The sequence below is a fragment of the Megascapheus bottae genome, chromosome 21, assembly GCF_031878675.1.
Source record: "Megascapheus bottae isolate mThoBot1 chromosome 21, mThoBot2.hap1, whole genome shotgun sequence".
Classification (NCBI taxonomy): Eukaryota; Metazoa; Chordata; class Mammalia; order Rodentia; family Geomyidae; genus Megascapheus; species Megascapheus bottae.
Genome location: NC_143529.1, coordinates 23,083,279 through 23,110,396, shown reverse-complemented (window position 1 = coordinate 23,110,396; position 27,118 = coordinate 23,083,279). Strand labels below are relative to the sequence as shown.

Below are 27,118 nucleotides of genomic sequence, written 5' to 3'. Positions count from 1 at the left end.
GTGTTTAAACAGCCAGTTTGACCAAATAGGAAAGAAAAAAAAAAAAAACTGCACGGGGCAGGAGGCCATGAGAATGGAAGAAGGGAAGCCCTACCCACACCCCCAACCCCATGCACCTGGCAAAGCTGTTCCCCAAGGCCCACTCCTTCCCCGGACAGCTGGCATTTCCCGCCTCCACCCCAGACCTGGCCCTCAGCCACAGACGTGCCCCAAATCATGTCTATCCTTGGAGGATCTTTGCAGATGCTATTTTGATAAATCTCTAATCCTTTCCTGCCTTCTCTCCTCCCCCGCCCCCCTTCCACCTCTCTACCCAAGGCCCCCCTTCCACCTCTCTACCCAAGGCCTTTGTGTTTGTGAGTCTGTGTGTGTATTTTAGGGAAGGGATGACATGAAAGACAAAGTGCAGAACCAACAAACACGGACTTCAGATTCTTACAGTGGGAATTATGTACAGTTAGCTTCAGGGTCTATGATATTAGAGAAGGAGAGAGGCCCCCAAAACACAGCAGAAAAAGTGGGGTTGGATAGAATGCTGCTAGTTAGTGTTTTGACTTTGTTCTTCTAGGTGTAAGTAGAGATTGTGCCTTTTCTTATCTTCTTCCCTCCACCTCTTCTTGTTGCCAGATAAAACACAATGGCTAAGTTTATTCTGTTAAATTTGTTGTTGCTGCTAAGTAACGAATAATGCATAAGAGATAGATACATAGATACATAGATAGATATTTGGATAATATATGTATACACATACATACATTTCTTGTTTACCTAAAATTAAAATTTAACTCAGGCCATTTTAGTTGTCTTTTTTTTATTTTTAACCAACTCTTACCATCCTATAGTCTCTCCCAACCTCACACATTATATCCTCTTTGCCTGTGCCCTGGCGAAATATATGTTCATTCAATATCCATGAATAGTATTGCTAACAATAGACCACATTTATTTAACTGGGCACTGTAATGTGTTTTCTAATAACTCACATATATACTTGCACTTATTAATTTCAGTGTGAATCATCTTAAGATACTTGCTCTGTGAGTCCTATAAGGTGTGAGCACTATCTTATCTTTATCCACATTTTGCTGATTAGGAAAGTAAGACAAAGGCCAACAATAACCAGAAAAAAAAAAATGGCAGGTTTAAGTGGATACAGCCAAGGAGTCAGGAACTCAGGGTAGGCCTCTAAGAAGCTTATGCTCTTGATTTCTAGTAGTAACCTTAGCTCACTAAAGTCCCTAGTGAGCCTGTGCCCTTTTCCCTGCATCCAGCCCATGAATCCTGCAGGCCCCACGTCTTTCCCTGCTGATCATGGTGAATTCAGAAGGCTCCCATCTGCGGTGAAGGCACATTTTCAAAGCTGGCAGCAGCTGTTGACAAAAGCTCTCAGAATCGCCCCTGCTCCCACCCCCTTGCAAATTCCATCCATTCACTCATTCTCCAGGCTCTTTTTTTTTTTTAAGCCCAGGTGTAGGAGCTTTGTAGCATAAAAATCGCAAAGATAAACAAAGCAAAAGCCATTTGCTTTCACACTTTAGTTCTAGCTTTCAGGAGAGCAGTGAGTACCCAGCTGCCCATAGAAAAGACTGAAGGGGCTTCCCTTAGGCTAGCAAAAATTTGAGGCTCCCAGACCCTGCACCAACTGGCTAGGGGCAGAAACACTCAATGAAGTTAGTGACAGAGGAATAAGCATAGGCCATTTGACCATATGCATGAGGCCTCCGTTCAGGTTACTGTAACAGTACAAGTGAGATCCTGATGAAATATCTTTGAGCTTTGCTCTTTCCACCTACAAAATGATACTCATGGCTGCACCCAGCTTCTAGGAATGCAGCAAATGAGACAATGTGAAGCATTACTACAGTTCTGGTGCATAGGAAGGAAGCTCTAAGCATTCATTGGCATTTAGCCATGGTAGCTTTGGGACTGGATTCTTTTTTGCTAATTACCATGAGAGATAAAAATGAATCCAGCCAGGATCATTTATTCTTCATTAGAATTGATGCTCAATGTCTAATCCCTCCAAAAGTCAACAGTTTTAGTAACTATAGCCTGATTTCTCTATTTTTTAAAAAATGTTTTCATAATGTGGTCCACTATTCAATTGGTACAATGGAAAAACTTTACAGAAGCAATATCTATTCATATCTCTTTGTTGCTTTTTAAAATTAAATGCCAGAGGTTCCAATGAAAAATGAATTAAAAGTCTATCAAATTTGTTATGCAACATTTAGTGGTAATATAATTTAGAAAATCATTTCTTTGAGACCATTATTGCCCTGTAATCATAATACAAAGGCATTTACACAGAGTTCATTGTGGAAAATTGAATAGCATGTCCCCAAAGATAGATACAGATTTTTGTAAGTACAGATCTTCAGATCACAGTAGATTGCAGATCTACTGTCAGTTGTGGGGCTTGAACCCAGGGACTGGTGCTGTCACTGAACTCTTTCTGCTCAAAACTAGTGGTCTACCACTTTGAACTACAGTTCTACCTCCAGTTCTGGTGGTAACTGGAACTAAAACTCTCATGGATTTTTCTGCCTGGGCTGGCTTTGAACCAACATCCTAAGATCACAACATCCAGAGATGACAGCAGGTGATGCAGGACAGCCAAATGTAATCAGATAGGTCCTTACAGAGTGAGGAAGTGGTATGGTGATGGAAGCAGAGGGACAGAGGGATGGATAGGAATATATTGGAGCTTAATGACTCAGGATGGAGACTCCGAGTGGAGATATGAAGGTGCCCTCCAGAAGTGATCAAGACAAGGAAACGGTTCGTCTCTTAGGGGTTACAGAAGGAACACAGCCCCTGCACACCTAGATTTTAGAGTTTTGGGGCTTCAAAGCTACAAAAGAACAAAATTGCTGGGCACTGTGGCTCATGCCTATAATCCTAGCTACTCAAGAGGCTGAGATCTGAGGATCACAGTTCAAAGCCAGCCTGGGCACTAAAAAGTCCATGAGACTCTTATCTCCAATTAATCACCAGAAAACTGGAAGTGGCACCGTGGCTCAAGGGGTAGGGCAGTAACCTTGAAATGAAGAGCTCAGGGACAACTCCCAGGCCCAGAGTTTAAGTCCCATGACCGAAAAAAACAGAAAGAACAAATTTACTGGCATTTATTATAACAGCATAAGAAATTAATTCATAGGGAAAATAGGAAATTATAATGCTACTAAATTTTATAAAGGAAATGATGTCAGAACACATGTGTGAGAGGAAATGGGCAGGAAAGTAATAACTTTCTTTTTTTTCAGTCCTGGGCTTGAGCTCAGGGCCTGAGCACTGTCCTTGGACTTTCTCAAGGTTAGAGCTCTACCATTTGAGCCTCAGCACCACTTCCAGCTTTTTTCTATGTATGTGGTACCGAGGAATTGAACCTGGGTCTTCGTGCATGCTAGGCAAGCACTCTACCACTAGACCAAACTCCTGGCCCCACTTGGGTCTGTTTTTAAACATGTCACTTGCATAACAAGGTAAGTATGTGCCAGTGCTGAAGAACCTGTTACCCTTAAGAAATATATCTTAGACTTTGAGTTCATAAGTTCAAAGCTCAAATGCAATAGGAGAGACAGTAGACCTGGGGTCTCACTCAACCTGGAGTTGCTTGCAGGGGATCATGTGGAAAGTCAATGTTTCAAGAAGAGACACGAATCATCTTGGATGTCTCCACGGCCTGATAGAAAGAGATATGCTCCCTTATGAAGTCAGCCTGTTCCTACTGTGCATGGAAAAGAGGAGGGGAGTCGCGTGGGTCAGGTGATACTGAGTTAGTGATAAGCACACCCTTGCCTCGAAGAGGCCTTCGGAACGGAATGTAGGATCCATTGCAAGGCTCCTGCTGTTGACCTCTGAGCTGTCTGAAGTTTGGGAGCAATCTTCCTGAGACACACATTTGGGTCCATGAGCTCTCACTCCCATACAAGTCCAGAGTCATCTGGACTTGTTGCCACCTGGTGGAGCTTTCTGTGAGTATGAAGTATGCCCTGTTTTGAAACCTCCTTGTGCTTGCCTGTCCAGAAATCGGTGGACGTTTCCTGTTTCCTTCTGTTCTGAACCTTCATTTCAAAGCTGTCAACTGCCTAGGTTAGTTCAAATCTTCAGATTTCTGTCATCCACCTCCTGTCTTTCAGCTTCCTTTTATTCTCATCCCCTCGATTCCAGACAAACATTAGAGTTCCAGGCCCTGGTCAATTAGATAGGAACAGCTCTGGAAACATGAGTTACAGGGCACACAGAAATAGACACACTTCAATTCGATATCAACTTGTCATCCTTCTTGGTAGTATTCTACTGTCCTTTCTACTGTGACTGTCTCTCAGGGCCTCCCCCATGGAATCATCCTAAATTTTGATCTAATAATCCATCTGGAGCCATGCTTGGTGTCAGTCATAACCACATGACTGCCATGTAACCTTGAACTGACAGAGCCAGGCTGCTGGAAAATATTCCACATCCATTCATTCATCCACACATCTTCCCTCCAGCCCCCACCATCACTGGGCTACCTACTTCCATCTAAGATTCTTTTGTAACCAACAACTCTCAACTTTGGCCTACAAGGCAATTAGCATTTGCATTGCGCCTGGAAGCTGTCTACCAATCTAATCAAGAAGGATCCCATTCTTAAATAGATTGTGTACCCTGTAATGTTCATTTATCTTCATTTCCATTCCTTCAGCAAACATTGAGTATCTAGGTCTTATAATGTCCTGATCTACCCACTAACTCACTGTTAATCATCTACTAAATCACCGAGTAATCACCTGTTAGCCATGTGCTCCAGCCCTTAGTTCTAGATGAAGAGAAACCACGACCACCAGTTCAAATACACCAATGCAGTCCTGACCTTTCAAATGTCCCAGGTCTGCTCCTGATCTCCTGCCTAGACTGACTGGGCCTTTGTTGTAGGAGAACTCTTTCTTACCCTCTCCGGAGTCCCACAGTCATCACCCATAAACCTTCTCCTGCTGCCACTCACTCGGTTTCACACAGCCTTGTACTAAAGATAGCTGGTTGTATTACCTAGGCTCCTGAGAACTGAAGCCATTGTTGATTAAATTTGGGTCCCCAGTAACTGATACAATACCAGGCACACAGGAACGTCAAACATCATAACTAAGCATTTAATGCACAGGAGTTGTACTGTTGTTGTTGTTGGTTTTGTTTGTTGTTCCCAAGAGGAGTGTGTGTGTGTGTGTGTGTGTGTGTGTGTGTGCGCGCGCGCGCGCTGCTCACGCTACTTTCTTTTAACCTTAAGCTCCTTATTAAAAGTTCAAACTAACAATTCATTTTCCTGATGGATGTAGAGTCTACCTTATTGTGACACAATTGCAAGAGGCTCCCTCAAGACAAAACAGAAGATGATGGAAAATTCTAACTTCCATGGCTTCATGGGAAGAGAAAAGAGAAAGGTGAAAACAAAAGGGTGAAAGGGTACCCCTGACCATGGAAGACTGAAGATTAGGCTAAGGCATCTTCCTTCAAAGGCTACAGGATGATTGAGTATGCCGTACAAAGAAAGTGGTTTCCATTTTAAAAGAAAATGTCATTCAGCTCTTGTTGGTAGTTTCCTATGACTGTCTCATCTCTGACCTCTCTCCTAGACAAGATTCTTATACACTGTATCTTTAAAAACCATACTTTCATATCTTAATGCCTGCTGTGCAATTGGTTGTGAGTCTCAAAGACTATGAATATGGGCTGAAATTGCCTGGGGCCATCCGGAGATGCTGGACTGATGGGAAGTCAGAAGAGTCAAGGTCCCTTGGCTGGACTCATACCCAACATATCTACACACACACCCCCCCCAGCCACCACCTAGTACCTGTCCATCATTGTCAGCTCTCGATTGGTTAGGCCTGTCCCCTGATCCCTCTGGGGCCTGGCCTTCCCATGACCTGGCAAGCAATGCCTATAATAAGGTACAGAGTGTCTTTTCAGCTGGCAGCTGGGGGAGATAGTGGAGCTGGGCTCAAAGAGGGCAGAAAGAAGAGGACAGGGCAGCGAGGGGAGGAGGGGGAAAGGATGTTGATAGAAGACAACAGAGGTGCTTTTGAAAGAGCCTCCCCCATCAGCTCTTGTTCCCTGGAGACTTTCCATTTAATCAAAACAGAAATTTGGTTCCAAGGGAGGGAAGGAAACTTGTGGCTGTCAATTTGAAAGAAAAAAAAATGAAGTGACTTTCCCATCCCACTCACATCTCTTTCTCTCCCCCCTGACTACTGGATAAAATTTCATTCCAAGGGCTTCCCAGGGTGAGCCAGCCTGAGGGCCACAGTGAAAAATCTGCTCCCATCCAAGGTAACCAGTCTGCTTCTGTGGAGACATTTATGTAGGGAGCCACAGTCACTTTGCTTGCATCTAAAAGCATAGCTTCACAAAGGAGTCACTGAGGTCCGGAGGGATCCAGCTATCAGCTGTTTCTTATACCTTGTGGAGAGCAGTCGTGGGAACTTGCAACAAGAGCGCCCTGAGTTAGACAAAAGCATGAGCTTACTACAAAGGAGTTAAAAGGCCATGGGAGCTGTGCACTGGGGACCCGTGCTTGTAATCCTGGCTACTCAGGAGGCTAAAGATTGGAAGAACAAGGTTTGAAGTCAGTCTAAGCAGGAAGCTATGAGAGTCCTATCTTACCAATTAACCACCAAGAAAGCAAGATGTGTAGGTGTGGCTCAAATGGTAGGGTGGCAGCCTCGAACAAAAAAGGAAAGAGACAGTGCCCCTGCTCTGAGTTCAAGACCCATGCTCACACATGCACCAACAGAGACGGGGCGGGGGGAGGATTGGAGGGGAGAGACAGACAGACAGAAAGACAGAGACACAGAGAGAGACACAGAGAGACAGAGGGAGAGAGAGAGAATGGGAGAAAGAGTGTCCTGGAGCCTTCTTCTTGCCGGGAAGCTGGGAAGGAGTCAGAGTAGGAGGAAAGTATACATCCTGGAGTCATCCATGCCTACTATCAAATTCTAGCTCTGGGCAAATCTTGTGCTCACTGCTTCCTGCTGTCAGATTTTGGGAGTTAGATAAGAAACATTATCTGTTAAGTTTGCTCCAAAGCTGCCTCTATATATTTTAAGTTTTGGCTTAATGGTTTCTCCTTGAGTCATGAATTATACTTTATGAGTAAACTTAACAAGAACTTTATGAGTAAACAGACTATAACCTACTCAGTACCAAGTAACTGAGTCTCAGCCAGTCACCAACAGCCAACCAACCAATCCAATGAGAGAAACACTAGCAGTGACCAACCGAGTTGTGTCTTACTTCACTTTTGTTTTCTATATTCATTTCCCATTCACTCTTGTGGCAGGCAGAGCAGGACATTTCAGAATTACTTTTGGTCCCAGGCTGCCTGATTATAGAAATACAAATAAAGCCAAGTAAGAACTGCTTCCATTGTAATTTGGGCATTTAATACATCCAATGTTTAAAGGTTATTGTGGAGCCAGAATTTTAACCCATGGCCAAACTCCAGGGGTTCTACTTGTCATGCCTAGCCACTCAACCTAATGTGTCAAATAAAGAGACAAGTAGTTGTAAAGGGCAAAGAATGGAGATTTATTAATGCATGCAATGAGAAGCATGACAAGCCTGCATTTCAGCCCGTTACATGTTTTAGAGGAAGAACTGAGGTCAAAGGGAAAGAAGCATGAAGAATTATTAAACACTCCCATCACAGATGTATTCTACTGGCTTTAGGTGGTCAGGTAGCTCCACATCTCAGGACTGAGATTGTTACAATAGTCACTGTAGCCAGAAGTGGGTAGTTTCCTTTCCTGTCATAGAATTATTATCCATGAGTAGTGTCCTTTACTTGTCAGAGATACAAGATGGACAAAAACAGGCCAAGCTTTTCTTGGTCTCTCTCTTTTTTTTTTTTTAAATTTATTTATTTATTTTTGCCAGTCCTGGGCTTGAGCTCAGGGCCTGAGCACTGTCCTTGGACTTTCTCAAGGCTAGAACTCTACCACTTGAGCCTCAGCACCACTTCCAGCTTTATATATATATATATATATATATATATATATATATATATATATATATATATATATGTGGTACCAAGGAATCGAACCCGGGTCTCAGTGCATGCTAGGCAAGCACTTTAACCACTAGGCCAAACTCCCGGCTCTTTTTTTTTTTTTAAGAATTTTTTCTATAAATTTATTCTTTATTTGCACAGAAATTATTGCATGACCTTTTTCCTCCAAAGGTTATTTGCAAAATTTCCTCAATATTGTATGCATTTTTTTTTCAGTCCTGGGATTTGAACTCAGGGCCTGAGCACTGTCTTTTGGCTTTCTCAAAGCTAGAGCTCTGTCACTTGAGCCACAGCAACACTTCCAGCTTTTTAATATGTATGTAATATCAAGGAATCAAACCTAGGTCTGTGTATGCTAGGCAAGCACTCTATTACTAGGCCAAACTCCTGGCCCCTGCAATTTATTTTTTAATTGTATTTTATTGTCTGGGTGATATATTAGAGAGGTTATAGTTACATTTGTCAGATAGTGAATACATTACTTCTTGAAATTGATACCCCTTCCCATGTTTTTCTCCCACTTTCCCTTCCCCCACCCTCCCTCAATCATCTTGGCCTGCCTCTTTTCTCCTACTTTTAGATGCTGTTTTTGCAAGTCCAAGTGAGGAGTCTCTTTTTTTTTCATCCCAAAACAGCTTGTAAGTACCTGTTCAAGTCAAGGTAGTAAGCCTAGACATGTTGAGCAGATCTTGTATGTGTGCTTGTCCTTACTGACACTACAGCCAAAAAGAAAGAATGAAAGAAGCAACCACAGGGGACAGAAGACAAATGAAAGCCAATGGCAAAAGCAAAGCTAACTCAGCAAGTGGCATTGCAAGTATGATGAGTACAGGAGAGGACAAACCCGTGCAGTCACCAGGAAATCAGACTGGCTCTGCAAGGTGAGTATTAGGTGCTGAGAAAGTGAAAGTTTGCAACAGAAAACACGTCAATGGGCTGGAAATCCTTAAAATGTAGATATACCCCCATTCCCTTCCTCCACCAAGCACCTTGGAAAGAACTCCCTGTCTCTCTCCTCCCATACCTCAGCAGCCAGGCACTATTTGCCTTTCAGGCAAGAGGTTATGGCATTCTCCAGCAATATGAATGGATACAGAGAAGAAGACTACAGGGCTGGGAGTTTCTCCCAATGAAAACCACTGCTCATAGCCTAACCACCCTCCAATTTCCAGGCCCAGTTAGGTAAAGTTCAAAACTCAAAAAGCCGGTGCTGCTAAACCCAAATTTTGATCTTTTTCTTATATTGTAATCTGCAATACACACAAAGGGAATATATGATGGACATATACAGATAAAATAATTACATCACAGGACTGGGAGTTTGGCCTAGTGGTTAAAGTGCTTGCCTAGCATGCACAAAGACCCGGGTTCGATTCCTTGGTACCACATATATACAAAAAAGCCGGAAGTGGTGCTGAGGTTCAAGTGGTAGAGCTCTAGCCTTGAGAAAGTCCAAGGACAGTGCTCAGGCCCTGAGCTCAAGCCCAGGACTGGCAAAAAAAAATAAAATAATAATAATAATTACATCACAAACACACACCCCTCCCATTTGCCTTAAGAAATGAAACAATACAAATAACTTGGAGCCCCGTTATGAGTAGCCATCTCAAAGCAACCACCATGTCAAGTTTTGTTTTAATCTGTGTATTGATTTTCTTTTCTCTACTGCTTTTCTTTGTAATTTTAACACACATGTATATAACTTGAAACAATAGATTGTTTCATTTTTTGCTTGCTGTTCAACTTCACATAAACCATGCCATACTGTATTTATTCTATGACTTACTTTGTTTGCCCAACATTGTGCTTTTGAGGTTTATCTACACTGAAATGTGTATGAAAATGCATTCTTTTCATTGATGTGTAGAATTATATTTTATGACAATCCTGTGATTTATTATTTGTTCTCTTTTGGGTGGGTTTCTGGTTGCTTCTTGGCTTGTGTTATTATGAATAATAACACTTTAGTGGATTTCATGTGGCTCCCATTATATCTATATCATGTGTTTTTTTTAACCTATACATAGAAGCCAGCTGACTGAAGCATAAATTTTCCTCATGATCCACTTTACTAGATAATGTCCCATGGTGAGGTTTATTTATACTCCACAAGCTGTCTGAGAATTTTCTAAGCTCCATATTATCACCAACATTTGCAGTTGTCAGGTACTTTCTGCTAGTGTAGAGGATTAATGGTGTGATCTTACAGTTTTAATATGTATTTCTGTCAATACTTACAGGCCATGCCTGCAATCTATTTAGTAAATTTCTTGTTCACTTTCTTTTTTTCTCTTTCTTTTTCTTTCCTAGTTGTGAGACTTGAACTCTGGACTTGGGCATTGTCTATGAGCTCTTCAGCTCAAGGCTACCACCCTGCCCTTGAGACATAGCCTCACTTCTGGTTTTCTAGTGATTAGTTGGAGTTAAGAGTCTCATGGACTTTGGTGCCCAGGCTGGCTTTGAACGGAGATTCTCAGATCTCAGCCTCAGAGAGAAGACTAGCAACTGTCAATGAGGCAGTTAAGTCTTCCCATTCCTCAACACCTCAGCACATCTAAAAGAAAAATAAATATTCAGGAGGGTGCTTACAATTAAATCTTATCAATAACAGTAGCAATATTAGCAGCATTCATTGGTGCTCTAGCAATGTTTAATTTCTGTCTCAGTGTTCCAAGGAAACGTGGGTCCCTGCGATCTCTTCCAAGTAGAAAAAAGTTAAATATTTAAAGAGGTACTTTTCATATTTAAATGCCAATGTAATTATTATTAAAATATGCTTGTCAGGTGGCTGTCCATTTCTATTACCCCTTGAAAAAAATGTTATTTAAAGCTATTCTTTGAAGAGTTTATACTTTTCCAATCACTTGACTTGAGTAAATACACTTATTCAACCAGAAATTCTGGGTTTACAGATGCCCCCAGTAGATGAATGGATCAAGAACAAGTGCTATCTATACACAATGGAATTTCATGCTGCCATCTGAAAGAACGACATCGCCTCATTTGTAAGGAAATGAAGACCTGGAAAAAAAATCATATTAAGTAAAGTAAGCCAGACCCAAAGGAACATAGGCTCCATGCTTTTCCTCACTTGTGATAATTAGTATACCTCTACGATTCTCCTTACAGAGGATCATGTACATATGGCCATATAGGATGAGGTTAAGCAAAATGAACTCTAGGATATGGAAACAAGAGGTTTATTTTTGTGATTGTTGTTCTTATGTGAAGTTATTTTTTTTTCTTTTTACCCCCCCTCATGTTGTTACTGTATCTGACTTTGGTACCTGGTATATTGTATATATGTTTATTTAAGTATTTGAAAATGGGAAGGTAAGGGAAAAACAAGATGAGTGAGAGGGAGTGGGGAAGGGAAAGTGGGAGAAAAACATGGGAAGGGGTAACAATGTTCAAGAAGTAATGTACCCACTACCTGATGAATGTAACTGCAACCCTCTGTATATCACCCTGATAAATAAATAAACAAATAAAAGGAATTCTGGAGTTACAATCCAGAAACCTGAGTTTTGTTGTGTTTTGGTTTGGTTTGGTTTTTTGTTTGTTTGTTTGTGTGTGTGTGTGTGTGTGTGTGTGTGTGTGTGTGTGTGTGTGTGTTGGGGGCTTTTTTTTTTTGCGGGTCATGGAGCTTGAACTTGGCCTGGATGCGGTCCCTGAGCTCTTCAGCTCAAGGCGACCACTCTATCCGTGAGCCAAGCCCCACTTCCCATTTCCTAGGGGTTAGTTGGAGATAAGAGTCTCAGGTCCTTTTGTGCCTGAGCTGGCTTTGAACCTTGATCCTTAGGTCTCAGCCTCCTGAGTAGCTAGGATTACAAAAGTGAGCCTCCACCCCAGGCCAGTAACATGAATTTTAACAAGCTCTCCAAAGGGTTACGAAGTTTGAGGAACCCTTGGTCTGATGTTATCCCTTTCCTTTTTGGCATGTGAGGAGATTGAGAGAAGGCCACATTGGATTTAAAAAAAAAAAATACACCCATCTACTGTTCCCAGAGTATTGGTTCCAGGATCCCACTGGTTACCCAAATGTACAGATACACAGTCCACGTTATGTAAGATGGTAGAAACTCTATACATCCTCCTATATTTGATGCCATCTCTAGATTACTCACAATACCTAATACAATCTAAATGCTATGTAAGCTGTTCTTATAATAGTTGTTACACTGAATTTTTTATGGGATCATAACAAGAAACATATCTGTATTGTTTGGTGTAGGTGCAAATTTTCCTTGAATATTTGCCATCAGAGGTTGGTTAAGTCTGTAGATATACAGTGATAAACCGTAATTAACATAAACCATTTACAATAGTTCTTGCTAAGTCATAAAAGATAGTCATTAATTCACTGAATCCCTATAAGCAACTTCTGAGCTAGATATTGCTGTAGTTTTCATTTTATAGATGAAGGAACGAGGCACTATGAGGTGAAATAACTTGTTGGAGGTTAATCCTGGTTTCAGGACTGGCACTTTCACCTTCATATCTAAACTAGCCACCACACTGGACACTATCTGAATGTCCAATCTAGAGATTCTTAAAGTATCCCCTTGTGCCAGCAGCAATCAGCAACATAAGAAAATATCCCCAAATACAGACCCGTGGACTCCACCAGGATTTACTCAGTCAGAAATTCTGGGGTTAAAACCTGGAAATCTGAACCAGGCACAGTGGCTCAGGGCTGCAACCCTAGCTACTCAGGAAGCTGAAATCTCATCATCACGGTTCAAAGCCAGCCCAGGCACTAAAGAACTTAAAGAATGTGAGACTTTATCTCCAATTAATCACTAGAAAATGGGAAATGGGGCTGTTGCTCAAAGGTTAGGATAGTAGCCTTGAGCTGAAGAGCTCAGGGACAGTGCCCACGCGGGAGAGTTCAAGCCCCACAATCAACAACAACAACCCAGGAAACCTGAGTTTTAGTAAGCCCTCTACATGCCTCTGATACACATGAAGTTTAGAGACCTTCTGTCTTATGGGTATATTAAATGTTTAACCATAAAAATGTGCATTTAAGCAGGGCACGGTGGCTCATGCCTGTAATCGTAGCTACTCAGGAAGCTGAGATCTGAGGATAAAGTTCAAAGCCAGCCCAGGCACAAAAGGACCTGAGACTCTTATCTCCAATTAACCTCTAGAAAATGGGAAGTAGGGACTGGCTCAAGGGTAGGGCAGTAGCCTTGAGCTGAAGAGCTCAGGGACAGTGCCCAGGGTGAATTCAAGCCCCATGACCCACAAAAAGAAAAAAAAAACTGTGCGTTTATTGCTAGGGAACATGTTAGTAGAATTGGGAAAGAGAGAGGGCCCTAACTCCCACCTACTTTGCCAAACTGGAAGAAAGGAGGAGGAGGAGGAGGAGGAGGAGGAGGAGGAGGAGGAGGAGGAGGAGGAGGCGCAGCAGGGCTGAGGCAGTGGTGGTGGTTGAAGGGGGTGGTGAAGATGTTGAAAGGATGACACAGATCAAGATGCACTGTATACAAAACTGCTTTGTTAAATGGTAAAAAAAAAAGTTCAATGCATATCCTAAAAATTAAGAAAAATGAGGAAAGGGGTGAGTTGGGAAAGGCAGAATGCTGAAAGGAGTCACATTGATCAAGACACGCTAATTCATAAACTGCTTTGTTGAATGGCAACTCCCTTGTACAAACTTTAAGATAAAAATATTCAAAAAGAAGAATGCTGGTGAAGAGGAGAAAGGAGGGAAAGAAGAAGAGAAAGGAGAAGGGAAGGAAGGAGAGAACGAAGAAATGAAGAAGGGACAGAGGGAAGAAGTGAGGGAGGGAGGAAGGAAAGGGGAAGGGAAATAACCACTTTACTACAGATAAGATCTCCTAATATCTAAGTATCTCTGACTTATAAGTAAAAGGGATCTTGGGAGTGGACAAGCTGAGGCAGACATCGTTATCTAGCTAAACAAAGAGTACTCAGAGTCAACCAAGCCCAAACAAACAACCCAAAGGACATCAGATGTGGCTTTCCTTTGGCTACTTGTACTCCAAGGACAACTGCCATCAGAACTCCCAGAAGAAGAGTAGATTGCAGAAGGCTGAGGGGAAGAGAAGCAGATAGGAAAGGATTGGCGTGGTGGGCATTGAGGGAAGTTAACACTTACCAGAGAACTACCAGGAGGGCCAAGATATGGCTTAGAATCATGAGATTGCTGATTTTACTGTATTATCTTAAAGGTCACACTGGAACTAGACAAATATGAAGTGTTTGTGTAATGGAAACTTCTGGAGAATTTAAGAAGCAACCATGCATGGTTTCTTACTTTCTGACTTGGACAAGATGTTAGTTGATATGCCATGATGTAAGAAGGCTTGATATTTTGGAAAAGCCAAATGGGTGCCAGTAGAATGGACGGATGAAGAGGAAGTAGACTGCATGTTAAAAACCCAGAAGGCAAAGTTGTTTTTAGGTTTACATAATCATAGCCAAGACTGTAGGAAGATGTTCTCTCTCCAAAAATGACCCTCAAAGAGGGGGTAAGTGTCACCTTCTCCTCTTACCCCACCCACTTCCTTGCCCCAATGCCCAGGAAATGGCGTCATGGAAGACAGACTAATGCTCTCATGTCTGTAACCTTGAGACTTTCCTAAATGGAGAGAGAATTCTTGTTTGGGAATTTTAAAAAAAGAAATCTTTGTGTTGGATGTCTTCCCCAGGCCCAGCTTCCAAGCTAGAGTAGAAGACAAATGAAAATCAGATCTTGCTGGAAACATGGGGAATGCATTGAGTGACCCCTAAAGGATCCCATCAGCATCATAGAGACTCAGAAAAGAAAAATAAACAGAGACAAAGGAAGCAAAAGTTACAAGAGGCAGCAGGGGCAAATGCCAGGACAGGAGAGTTAGAGCTGATCTGAAAGTTCATGTGAGGACATAAGAAAGATGTGGGAAGTGATTCTAGAGTAACTCCAGTGATTCATTCACTTATTCTCTGCAGGTCTTAGGACCTGCCAGGCACCGTGCCAGGCTCAAATAGGCTACCCTGCATGGTAACAGAAACAAGGAAGTAGATACCAGCAGCAGAAGTTCCATTCAACACTCACATAGCACCTGCTCTTGCTGGGAAGTTTTGTCCTGAGTCCTCCCTACAGTCCCTTATTCCTGTTTCCCTCATTTTTACATATAAGAACACTGAGACACCGAAGGCTGAACATGCCCTGTGCCCTACAGGTGTAATGATAGAACTGGAGCCAAAAGCTCATGTTCTTAGTATACTGTACTACTCTGCAAAGTTAGCAAAGCGGTCAAGAAAAATAAGGCAAGATAACAGAGGAAAAGGCACAGAGCCCCAAAATTCATATCAAAGCTGAGTCCTAGAGAATAATGGGCAGATAATAGCAGAAAATCATTAGAGCTTGAGCTGACCAAGCAAGAGAGAAAAAGAGCTATTTTTTTGGTCTCTCTATCCCCCATCCAATTCATATTTCACACTCTTTCTCCCTCCCTCCTTTCCTTCCATACCCCAGTCTCTCTCTTCTGGTGATACTTCTTGGGAGAATTGACTGATACACCTGTCAGGAAGTCAACATAGTATATGCATCTTACAATCACCTGGGTGCAGTAAACGTTCAACCAATGCCATAAAAATGTGCATTTCTCACCAGATAAAATGCTAGTGCGTTTGGGATGGAAGGGGCTCCAGGAGGGTCCCAAACCTCTTTATAGCAGTGCCTTCATCCAGAAACTTCAGGCTTGATGACTCAGGGAAATTCTTTACCAACGTCCTTTTCTGACCAGGGATAGGAGGGTGAGATAGAGCCCCTCCTCCCCCACCACAAAGCCCATCCCACAAAATGCACATATGACTAGCTGCTTTTGTGTTCACTTGATCTTTGTAATTAATGTTCCAAGGGGCTAATTATGTGGTTAATTGTTCTGGTGTAAACAAGGCTCCTGTGTACGCTGAAGCAGGAAACCAGTATCTACTGTGTGCCCAAACAGGAAGGAGCAACTTCCAGAGACCAGCTCACCTCAGTCTTTCCTTTCTTTAGTCATTCAACTAACACATCCTCAGAAATTTGACAGGGCCTAAGAAACAGGAAGGTGTTTTACCCAGAGATGATTTCTTTTTTGTAAGCATGCCATTTTGAAAGATTAGGAAATTTCAAATTATAATCTAGTTTTGGGGGTTTTTTTGAAAAAAAAATCAGCAACAAGTCCACTCTATCCCCAGATTTGCATGGGGGTAACATGTTGGATTTAAGTCACTGCGGTAAGCTGTTACTTCTATTCATTCCTACCACTCCCTATGACCTTACAGCTGTCTACTGCTGCTATCTATTGCATGTTTCCTGTACATGTTGAACTACACAGCCCTGGACCAACAAGCTTCTGGAAGCCAGATTGTGCTTATTCATCAGAGCGGGTACTGAATCTAGCATACTCAAAACTCTCCATCTACATGGGTAGAGCACAGACTTCACTGAAATGGCAGCTTGACTTCTATAGCAGTAGGTAGACTAAGAATCTGCCAGCAAGAAGGGGGTGGAGACAGCTCCCAGGGGAAAATAGAGCCTCAGTTCCAGAGAAAGAAGAGAAAGAGAAAGAGACAGAAACAGAGAGACCTCGGGCTGGGGGTGTCAAGGCCAAGAATGCTGCATGGACAATTTCAGAAATTTCAGATGACAGCTTGGGCGTGCCTGGAGACAGGGCAGGGTGGATGAACTGTGCCCTAGGACACATTGAAAGTCACAGGGCTGAGCAGAAAATACCTAATGTTCTGTTATTCCCCCAGAGAGTGAGCCTGAGGCTGGGGCGGGTGGGTGGTATCACAGCCTGCTCTCAAGAGAAAGGACAGTACTCACTTGGAGAAGCAAAACAAATTCTAGCCATCCTTCCAGCTCAGGGTTTGGGCTACTTTTGAGTTTCTTAACTATTTTTGAGTTTCCCCAAAGTTCTCCCTGTTCTTTCAGGGAACCTCTGTGTGTGTGTGTGTGTGTGTGTGTGTGTGTGTGTGTGTGTGTGTGTGTGTGTTGGTACTAGGGCTTGAACACAGGGCCTTGTTCTTTCACTCAGCTTTTTGGCTCATGGCTTGCATTCTACCACTTGAACTATGCCTCTGTGCTGCCTGCTGCTGCTTAATTAGAGTAAAATCTTGCGGGTTTTTCTGCATGGGCTGGCCTTAAATCCGTCAGGTTTTAGACTCTTGAGTAGCTATGATTATAGGTATGAATTGTTGGTATCTGGCTTTAGGTGACCTGTAAAGGAATACTTTGAAGAGGTTTCAGAAGATGTGCCTGAAATGCAATAAACAAGTGTCTGCTTCGGCCTTCGCCTGGGTTCTTAGCCATTCCCTTTGCCTGTCTCCATCCTCCTCTCTTCTCCAGACACATTTTAAGTACCATGGGCCATGAGAGCTCTTCCTCATCCTTCCTGCAGAAGGCAACACATTTAGACATAGCCCTCAGGCCCGGTTTGGGCCAAAGCAAGTAGACCATCAACTGTCATTTCCATTTCTTCTTCTCAACCATAAGCTGAGGCCAAAAAAGGAGAAAGGACTTACCCATGGTTGCACAACTGGCCAGTGGCCAAAGAATAATGAAAACTCATGTCTTAGAATGTGTTTAGCCAGGTGCTGGTGGCTCACACCTGTAACCCTAGCTATTCATGAGGGTGAGAGCTGAGGATTGTGTTCAAAGCCAGCCTGGGCACTAAAGTCCATGAGACTCTTATCTCCAATTAACCCCCAGAAAACTGGAAGTGGTACTGTGGTTCAAGGGGTAGGGTGGTAGCCTTGAGCTGAAGAGCTCAGGGACAGCACCCAGGCCCAGAGTTCAAGTCCCATGACCAACAAAAAAAAAATAGGGTATGTTCATTCATTAAAGCACAGTTCTGCAATGAGATAGACAAGTCTCATGCCAGCACCAGCTAGCTAGGTGAGCATGCAAATACCTGGATCTCCCTAAGAATGTCACTCAGGCACTATCTTAGAGATTAAAAGAAGGAAGCCATTTGTGGAGTACTCTGCTTATGATTAAATTCAAATAACCTGGAATCCTAAAAAGGCACAACTTAGCTCTTCTTCTTCACACACTGCAATGGTTCAGCACTTCCTGTGACCACCATAGATGATAGTACAGACCCTGATTATGATCACAATGGGAGAACGTGTTAGTGAACCATAGCTTTGAATCTAGAATGAACCTGGGAGTCAAAGGAGTCCAGGAGAAGAAGAAGAAGAAGAAGAAGAAGAAGAAGAAGAAGAAGAAGAAGAAGAAGAAGAAGAAGAAGAAGAAGAAGAAGAAGAAGCAGCCCTCAGGCTTCTTTCAGCAATTTTTTAGCTTTCCTTCCTTCGTGGAAGTTTCTGGGCCTCTTGATCTAGATTAGGGACAAGTGAAAAGTCCTTGCCAAAAATGCCTGGGAAGATTTCCCACCACACCCTGCCTCTGAGGGAGAGAGGAAGGACATCCAACAACTGAGGGTTCTGGGTCAGGGAGACAGTCTGAGATCACCAGACCTCTAGTGGTGAGGAGGTGACCCCAGGCAGGGTCCTGAAGGATGTTCAGCAGGAGAAGAGGAAGGAGTGAGAAATGTACTGACTGGTCTTCCCGTGGTAAGAGGAGTGGTGCATGCAGCAGAGAAACCATTGACCTGGAAAGCGGCCTGAGATTCTTGGAGCCTTCATGTTGGTCTTTTCAGTGTGTGTGCTCAATCTGAGGGCCGGCTGCCTTGGCCCTGGTTCCAAGCTCCTGGCCTTGCTTTCAGCACACCAAGGCCAATGGCGGTGAGCTGAGATCTGCACTATCAGCAGGAAGGGCTCCTTCAACTGTTGCTCTCTGGCCAGGAAAACCACTCTTCCCTGTATCCTATTGACACTCTGGCTACATTAAGGCTTCTACTTCTACTTCCTTGGCTCCTCCCTCTTCTGGGGGTAACCAAAGGCCTTTTCTTCCCCCAAAACACTTTATTGGCTAAGAAAGGATTGGCAGTTTAAAAAGAGAAAAAGAAAAAATGAAAATGAGGAGGTAAGGGGAGAAAAAATGGACAGAAGGAAAAGCCAGGAAGTTCTCTGAATGATGAAAAGACACAAGAGGGGAGGAGGAGAACAGAGCCTTGGGAACAGAAAGTCCCAAGTAGCAGAGGGTGACATATCTGTGCTGCTGGCTAACCTCCTCCCACCATCTGCTACACTGGCCCTGGTGGCAGCTGGTCAGTAGGACCCAGCCATCCCAGGTAAGAAGGCTGGGGAGGCAGGGGGAAGGAGGGCAAAGTAAGGAATGTTTATTCTTGTTCTGTGCCCCTGGAGTTGGGATGCTGAGATGTCCTCAGAGAAATAAGCATTGGGTGAAATCCCTCTGTCTGCTCAGTCAACTCCACACACATCAGAGATGCTTGTGCCCTGCACAAATCCAGGCTTCACATGTAGCAAGCATGGAAATGGATGCTGATGCAGGGAGGGGTCAGATGAATGCTCTCTGGGACCCCAGAACTTCCGTGATGTATTTAAGGTAAAAAGTGTAGGCCTTCGTCTACCATATTGGTGCCTACTTGATCCAATCCTTTCCTTGGGTTCATTTATGGGTGCAGGAGCTTCTCTGGATGAGTTGCCATCCGTGCCTTGAAGCCTCCTTTGCTGTCAAAATCTTTCTGTGTCTCAGCAGACAGGAAGGATTGCTTCTCCAATCCTCGGCAGCTGGAGAATTCCATTTTGTTCTTTTGCAAATGCAGAAAGTGAGACCCAGAAAAAGATGATAGGTCAAGGTCATTTGATTCTGAGAATTCCCCACTCAGTAGTCACTTTCCTGAGTACCCTGCTCGCCCCTAAGTGGGGATCAGCCAAAGTCTAGCCATCTAGTATCTGTCCTGTAGGAACTCATTCAGTCTTATATCTAGTCTACTTCAACTACTCATTTCTTTTTGTTTCTAAACCATCCATGGAGGCCTAGAGGAAGCAGAGGGGTGACAGTTTTACTCATTGTATAGGATAAAATGTCCCGTGAGTACAAAATCTCAGGATTATCAATGGTTCCCATGCAACTACACACACACACACACACACACACACACACACACACACACAAGACATGCTGATGAAAATCATCACATAGGCCCTCCAAGCTTCCTGAAAGTGGCTGAGGCTGTGGGCAGATTTAATGGGAAGACATCATTTGCAATTTCCAAACAAATTCCCAGCTCAATCGTGCTGCCCGGATGACTCCAATCCCTCCTGCCGAGCCTGATTTCCCTCCTACTTTTTTTTTTTAATTATTAAAAATACAGGCCATCTGCCATCCAAGTAAGAGGAATGAGATGGCCCCGAGGGCCATAAACAAATCCTACATGATGGCAGGCCTATAATCTCACCTCTGCCAAGCAGCCCCAATCATCTAGTCCTAGAAAATTCTGGAAGATTCCAGCTACTCTTCCCTAGGGATTTTCTGTTTCTTCTCAGAAGAAAATTAGTTTGGAAGGGCAGATACAAAGTGCACACAGTACGGGTGTGGGATCAAGAGCTGAGAGGCTTGGAGGTGAATCCTCCAGCAGCATTTTCTTTGGGAAAGTCTGGGGTTTGTATGGTTTCCAGGCCCTGCTGGCTCTAACTAGAAAATTTAAATCTCAAATTTCTGTATTCATATGCTTTGTACTGCCTTTCACACCCTCTGGCTCCTCAGCAAACTACTCATCTCACTCAATATTAACAACCCAGATTTGCAATAACGTAGAGTGTAACCCAGACTTATTTTGATTAATTTGCAACTGAGCTGTAGGGCACCATGGGAGATAAATGAAGTAAGCACAGTCACCCTGATATAAAAGAAGTATCTAAAGGCAAAGAAGGGTTCAGCACAGAAATTCACATACTCAGCAGTAAACATGTGGCTTCCTATAGAAAGCCAACCTAGTAGTGAAGAGTGCAGAATCTTCTGGTGACAAACATTAGGGTATCTAGGTGTTAGAGAGATGGCTGCTGCTTTTTGTGTACCTTACTTGGGTCCTCTGGACTCAGGCTACAGGAATTTGAGTATGATATTCCTCCCCCATTTTGCTGTGTGAACTTGACCAAGTTGTAGAACCTCTTTGTGCCTTTGGTTTTCCTTATATAAAATGAGCATGATGGTTGAATGGCTTTAGCTAGGTACCATTTCAAGAGGATGCCCCTCCTTTCTTGTTATACTACATGCAGCATTTCTTTACTGTCCTGTTTTATGTTTCTAAGTCAGAATCTCTGACTAACTTTCTAGAGTCTGGAGTCCAATTCAAAGAAGACATTACAACACCAGGAGCAAAATGTTCAGAAATTGTGTCAGTAGACTATGCAGTTGAAGCTTATACCCAGGTACTGTCAGAGAGAAAAAAGGACTCCATGCTTATAGCTCCCACATGAAAAGGTCTGTTCCTGGAAAGGATCTGTGGTTGACTAAAGCTAGGAGAGGTAGATCTAATTTCCAGCCCCTTGAATCTCAACTAGCCAATAGAATGTAGCAGGCGTGTCATCTGTCATCGTAAGACATCAGAGCCTTTCTAAGCAGAAGCCAGACATCTTTCTGAAGCTCTCAGAATACTTTTTCTTAGAAAACTTCTACAGTAGCCCAAGGCTCTGAGAAACTACATCCAGGGCCTAAGTATTACCCTACACCCAATAACTAATGTGTATAGGAGAAAGGCAAGGGGGAGATTTGGATATAGAGCAGAGGAACACAAGAAGGAATCCCTCTTGGGCTCCGGCGGGCGGCTCATGTGCTGTCCTCCCTGGCGTCCCCTGATCTAACCAGTCTCTTCCTTTCCCTCGACTTCAGGTGGGACCACCGCCAGGATGCAGATTTTTGTCAAAACCCTTACGGGGAAGACCATCACACTCGAGGTTGAACCCTCGGATACTACAGAAAATGTCAAGGCCAAGATCCAGGATAAGGAAGGAATTCCTCCTGATCAGCAGAGACTGATCTTTGCTGGTAAGCAGCTGGAAGATGGGCGCACCTTATCTGATTACAACATTCAAAAGGAGTCCACTCTTCATTTAGTGTTGAGACTTTGGGGTGGTGCTAAGAAAAGGAAGAAGAAGTCTTACACCACTCCCAAGAAGAACAAACATAAGAGAAAGAAGGTTAAACTGGCTGTCTTGAACTACTATAAGGTGGATGAAAATGGCAAAATTAGTCGTCTTCGTCCAGAGTGCCCTTCGGATGAATGCGGTGCAGGAGTTTTTATGGCTAGCCACTTTGACAGACATTATTGTGGCAAGTGTTGTCTCACTTACTGTTTCAACAAGCCAGAAGACAAGTAACTCTGTATGAATTAATAAAAAGGCACAAACTAACGTAAAAAAAAAAAAAGAAGGAATCCCTCTTTTGACAAAGGCAGTGATTGAGTACCCCCAGCCAAAGAATTCCAAGGATTGTCAGACCCACTGAAAGCTAGGAAAAAGCAAGGAAGAATTCTTCCCTAGAACATTCCAAGGTTCTATGCTCTTAACATTACTTTGAAGACTGACAGCTGCTGGGCTTCAGAGCTACGAAGGAATGCAGTTCTATTGCCTTTTGCTTTACACTACTAATTTGGGATTGTGTGTCATAGCCTTCCCAGCAAACTAATGCATTCATGATTTTTATATGTGTAAAAATGCTCCTTTCCACTGACTAAGAGTACAACGCAGTCTTCATTCAATTCAGTTGTGTGCTAGACAAAAGCAAATCGATCCTACTATGTGCAATATAGGAGCCTGGAAGATAGGCTCCTCTTCTTGTCTCCTCTGCCTGTGTTCATGCACAAAGACCCTCACAGATTACTCTCTAGGAATAATAGAGTTAGGTTGGGTCAACTATTTACAGTCCCTGGGCTCAGCAGGAAAATGAGCCAGCCAGCCAAGCCCCATGCTATTTCCCCAAATTGCACTGTGAAGGAGAAGTGGTTCAGGGTGCAATGTTGGAGCCAGGATTCTCCTCCACAGTACAACATTGGTCATTTTGAGTTTAAGCACTTTGAACCTCACCTTCCCTGCCTGGGAAATGAACATAATCCTGAGGTTGTTACAAAGAGTAAATAAGCTGGTATCTATAAAACACATAGGGCTTGACATCCTAGAAAGTCCCAAAGGTGGACTGTGGACTCAGTTACGTATTCTAAATGAATGTTAAGTGCTAAGTGATTCTGTTATTCTGTTACAAATGTTTATGTTAAGTATTCTGAATGAGATAGATCCCAGTACATTAGCACAATGGAAAAGTGGAGCCAAACTAGTTCTGCCTTGGTCCATAGTCCCTGTCCTTTTCAGTTTCTTTGTCTTTCTCTCTCCCGTTTCTTCTCTCTGCCTGCAGATACTCCATTCTGTCTCTCCATTGGTCTGTTTCTCATCTTCACACATGGCCTCTATCAATCTATCTCCCAGGACCACCTGCTCCATCAGTACAAAATGTTATTTATTACAGACCTGGCCAACTTCACTTATGGGACAAATTCTTAGCCCTTCACCCTTCTCCTGCCTCCTCAATCTGAGGCGGAGACATCTGGAAACCAGTTTAATAAGGTGGCTGACAGGCAGCTGGTTTCTGGAGCTTCTCAGGAGGTGCTCCGGGGAGCCATTTCACAGAGGAAGCCGGAAGACATCAGGCTGATGGACTGCTGGTCTCAGCAAGAATCCAGTCAGCTGCTCCAGGTGGAGAAAGAAAGGCCTGCCTCCCTGCTTTGTTCACAGGCAGACTACACCTGTGAGGAGGAGGAGGATACAGTGATGGAGGACAGCGTCTTGGACTCTCTAGTGAGCTCCCACTAGCTGTGAGAGCTAGTGAAGGAAGTGCTAGATCTCCTCCACTCAAAGATACATTCAACCAGGGGCCGGGAGTGTAGCCTAGTGGTAGAGTGCTTGCTTAGCATGCATGAAGCCCTGGGTTCAATTCCTCAGTACCACATACATAGAAAAAGCCAGAAGTAGCACTGTGGCTCTGAGTTCAAGCTCCAGGACTGGCAAAACAACAACAACAAAAAAAAAATACATTCAACCAGATGAGTTCTCAGACACCCTTCTCACCCTCAGGTGAGTAATCTGGGGTGAAGCAAAGGTACCTGCTCAGAGCAGGGTGGGGTTAGGGAAAGCTGACAAGAGGAGAATTTCGAAATTCTTGTAATATGCAAAGAAAGTGAGGATTTCCTGGACCTGGTACAAACATAAAAACGCAAAGTTCCTTGTCTAGACATTTGAAGGAAGTCAAGACAGAGCCTTAAACCAAGCCAAGGGACCTTCCCAAGGCTGCAGAGGTTACAAAGGGCACATGAGACAGTCATGGCACCAAGGCCTTTGCAGGGTGCTAGGTCTATACTAGTTCTTTCCCTGGATGATGGCTACATGGGCACCTATTTTATATAAGCACTCTCTAAGCTGCACAATCCAAAATAGCACACTCCAAGCCCTTTACTATACAAACATTTGAAGAAGTCACAGTTTATAAGCCCAATACATCTTGATCAGTGCCGCCCCCTCAACATTCTCACCCTACTCTGACTCACGCCTTCCCTTACTTTCCCTAATTTTGTGGTATATACAATGAACTCTTAGATGCATTTTCTTCTCCTACCCCTTCATTTGTTTACCCTTCTCTCCTTGGCCTCACCCACCCTGCCCCCTGCCACTTGCAAGTACTTATTTCTTAATGCTTTTATTTTGTTGGGCTTTGACCTAGTCTTTCTAAAATATTAAGCCCTGAGCTCTGTTTTTGAGAGTGGAAATAAAGGTTCACACATGAACAATTAAAAGAAGAACAAAAAGCCAAAGGCTTTTTCCAAACACCTCCTGGTGAGCCCACACCCTTTCTGCAGTACCATACATTTCCCTGACTCTGGCTTTTCTCTTTCTTATCCTCCTTCTAAGGAAGATGCAGTTTGGGAAAGTCTCACTGTCAAGCCTCAGAACTCCCATTGCTTTTTCCTTAACTCGACCATCATCTTCTCTCAGTGAGTGTCTGCTCATCCTTCTGTAGTCACCACTCCTGCTGGCTAGAAGAGGTTGCTAGCTAGAGAGGTAGGAAGATACCTGTCCTGGGTGAAATAGTGTCCCTCAATGATCCAGTATTAGCTAAAACACCAGCACATGACATTATATGGAAAGAGAGTCTTTGTACAAGTGATTAGTTAAAACAAAAATATTTTAGTTTGGATGGGTCTGAAATCCACCTTCCCCAACTCAGTGAGAGGCAGATATTCTTAAAAACAACAAAAATGATCAATAGTGTAAAGGTAAGAGCTAAGACCAGAACAGTAGAAGAAAACATTAGGATAAATGTCCATGGTCTCTGATCTAGAGAATTCTCAATTTAACATAATTTATGTCTCATAAAATCAATAAAAATTGTATATCAAGGACATTACTGATGAAGTAAAAAGACAACAATGGAAGGAGAGGAAATACTTGAAAATTATATATTTGATAGGGGTCTAATATTTAGGGTATATAAAGAACTTAAAACCCAACAACAAAAATACAAACAACCCAACTAAAGGAGCTGACTAGACATACATGAAAAAAATATTTAGCATCTGTGGTCATTAAGGAAAGCAAATTGAAACAACTATGCAATATTACTTCACATTTACTAGACTATATATGTACCCAAAGACAGTGAAGAGAGAGTGATAAGTGTTGGTGTTGATATGGAGAAATTAGAACCCTTGTCAATTATGGGTAAATGTCTGGTAGTACATAGTACAGCCTGTGTGGGGAAACACCTTGGCTGCCCTCCAAAAGTCACCATAAAATCACCGCTAGACCTAGCAACTCTACTCCTAGATATGCACTCAAAAAGACTTAAAAAGAAATAGTCAAATACTTATTTGTATCACCTGTAGTCACAATAGCCAGAAGATGGAACCAACCCTCATGTCAATCAATGGTTGAATGGGTAAACAAAATGTAGCATGTCCATGACACAGGATATTACTTCACCATAAGAGGAACAAGACACTGATCTATGAAACAACTTGGATGGACCTTGAAAACATCCTCTTATTTTCAACATTTTCTTGCCTTATTTCTCAGCTCCTCAACCTGAGAAAACCTTCCCTTATTATCTCTTAAGACATGCCACAAAAGGTCACATACTACATAAATCCTTTTATAGGAAATATTCAGAATGGACTAATTAATAAAGCAAGCAGGTGAGTGGTTGACAGTGAAAGAGGAAAAAATAGGGGAGGGGCAGGAGGGATTACTAGAATATTCTCCAAGAATATTGAAAAAAATGAACTGAAATGAGCAACAGGTGGTATTTGCAAAACACTGAGACTGCACTATCACTTGAACTAATAGGAGTAAGTGATTTTTTTTTCTTAAAAAGCTGTGGAGAAAGAATCGTAGATATCATTTAGATCATTGGGAGAGACATCATCCTTGATACTAAAACTGACAGCAACATGGACTCTGGGTAGCTGGCTAACTCTGGACAACATCCTTAGCTCCTCTGCTTTTTCATCTGTAACATGAAGATACGATCATAATAAGATGACTCCAAGGCCAGCACTTGGGAAGTGCCTTAGGTCTGGTTAAGAGATACAGTGTTTCTGTGATTTGGGGAATTTCAAACTGATTCAATCACTGTCTGTTACTGCTACCAACTCTAACCTCCCCAAAGCCCTGCCATGTTTAGGCTCAGAGTTCATTTTTAAAGTTTGGTAAAGTCCTGAGCTTGGAAAGACAGTTTTTCCAGGGATGAGCATTGATGGGAGTTTGATGCTAGAATTACAGATGTGGGTATAAAATATACAGCCCAAAGTAATTGCCAAGGGACTCACAGAGGGTGAGTCTCCACCTGTCTAACAACATTACATTAAAAGAATTTTTCCCTTCCACCCTCATCACCCCCACATCTGTGGCTGCAGATGTTGCAAGAAAAACTAAAACTGACTTCTTTCCAACTTTGGAAATTTGCATATGGTTTCTGTAAAGCCAGTTAGCCAATATTTTATTTAAATAGCATTCCTTTTTTAAACCTCAACACATTTCTTTTGTAGAAAATTTTATTTTGCAGCAAACAACAACCTGCCAAGCAAATTCAGCCAACTGCTTTTTTTTTTATTGGATTTTTTTCCACTTTGAATTTTATCTTACTGTCTTAGACCA

The 27,118-nt window shown here is 42.8% G+C and overlaps 1 protein-coding gene and 1 pseudogene across 6 annotated transcripts in view; one reads left to right on the top strand and one right to left on the bottom strand.

The window, feature by feature from the left end:
- The window catches only part of LOC150048760 (uncharacterized), a 237,125-nt gene that overhangs the window by 158,826 nt on the left and 51,181 nt on the right, over window positions 1–27,118 (bottom strand). The gene's annotated exons all lie outside the window — the stretch shown is intronic.
- Window positions 21,782–22,321, top strand: LOC150048761 (ubiquitin-ribosomal protein eS31 fusion protein pseudogene; annotated as a pseudogene).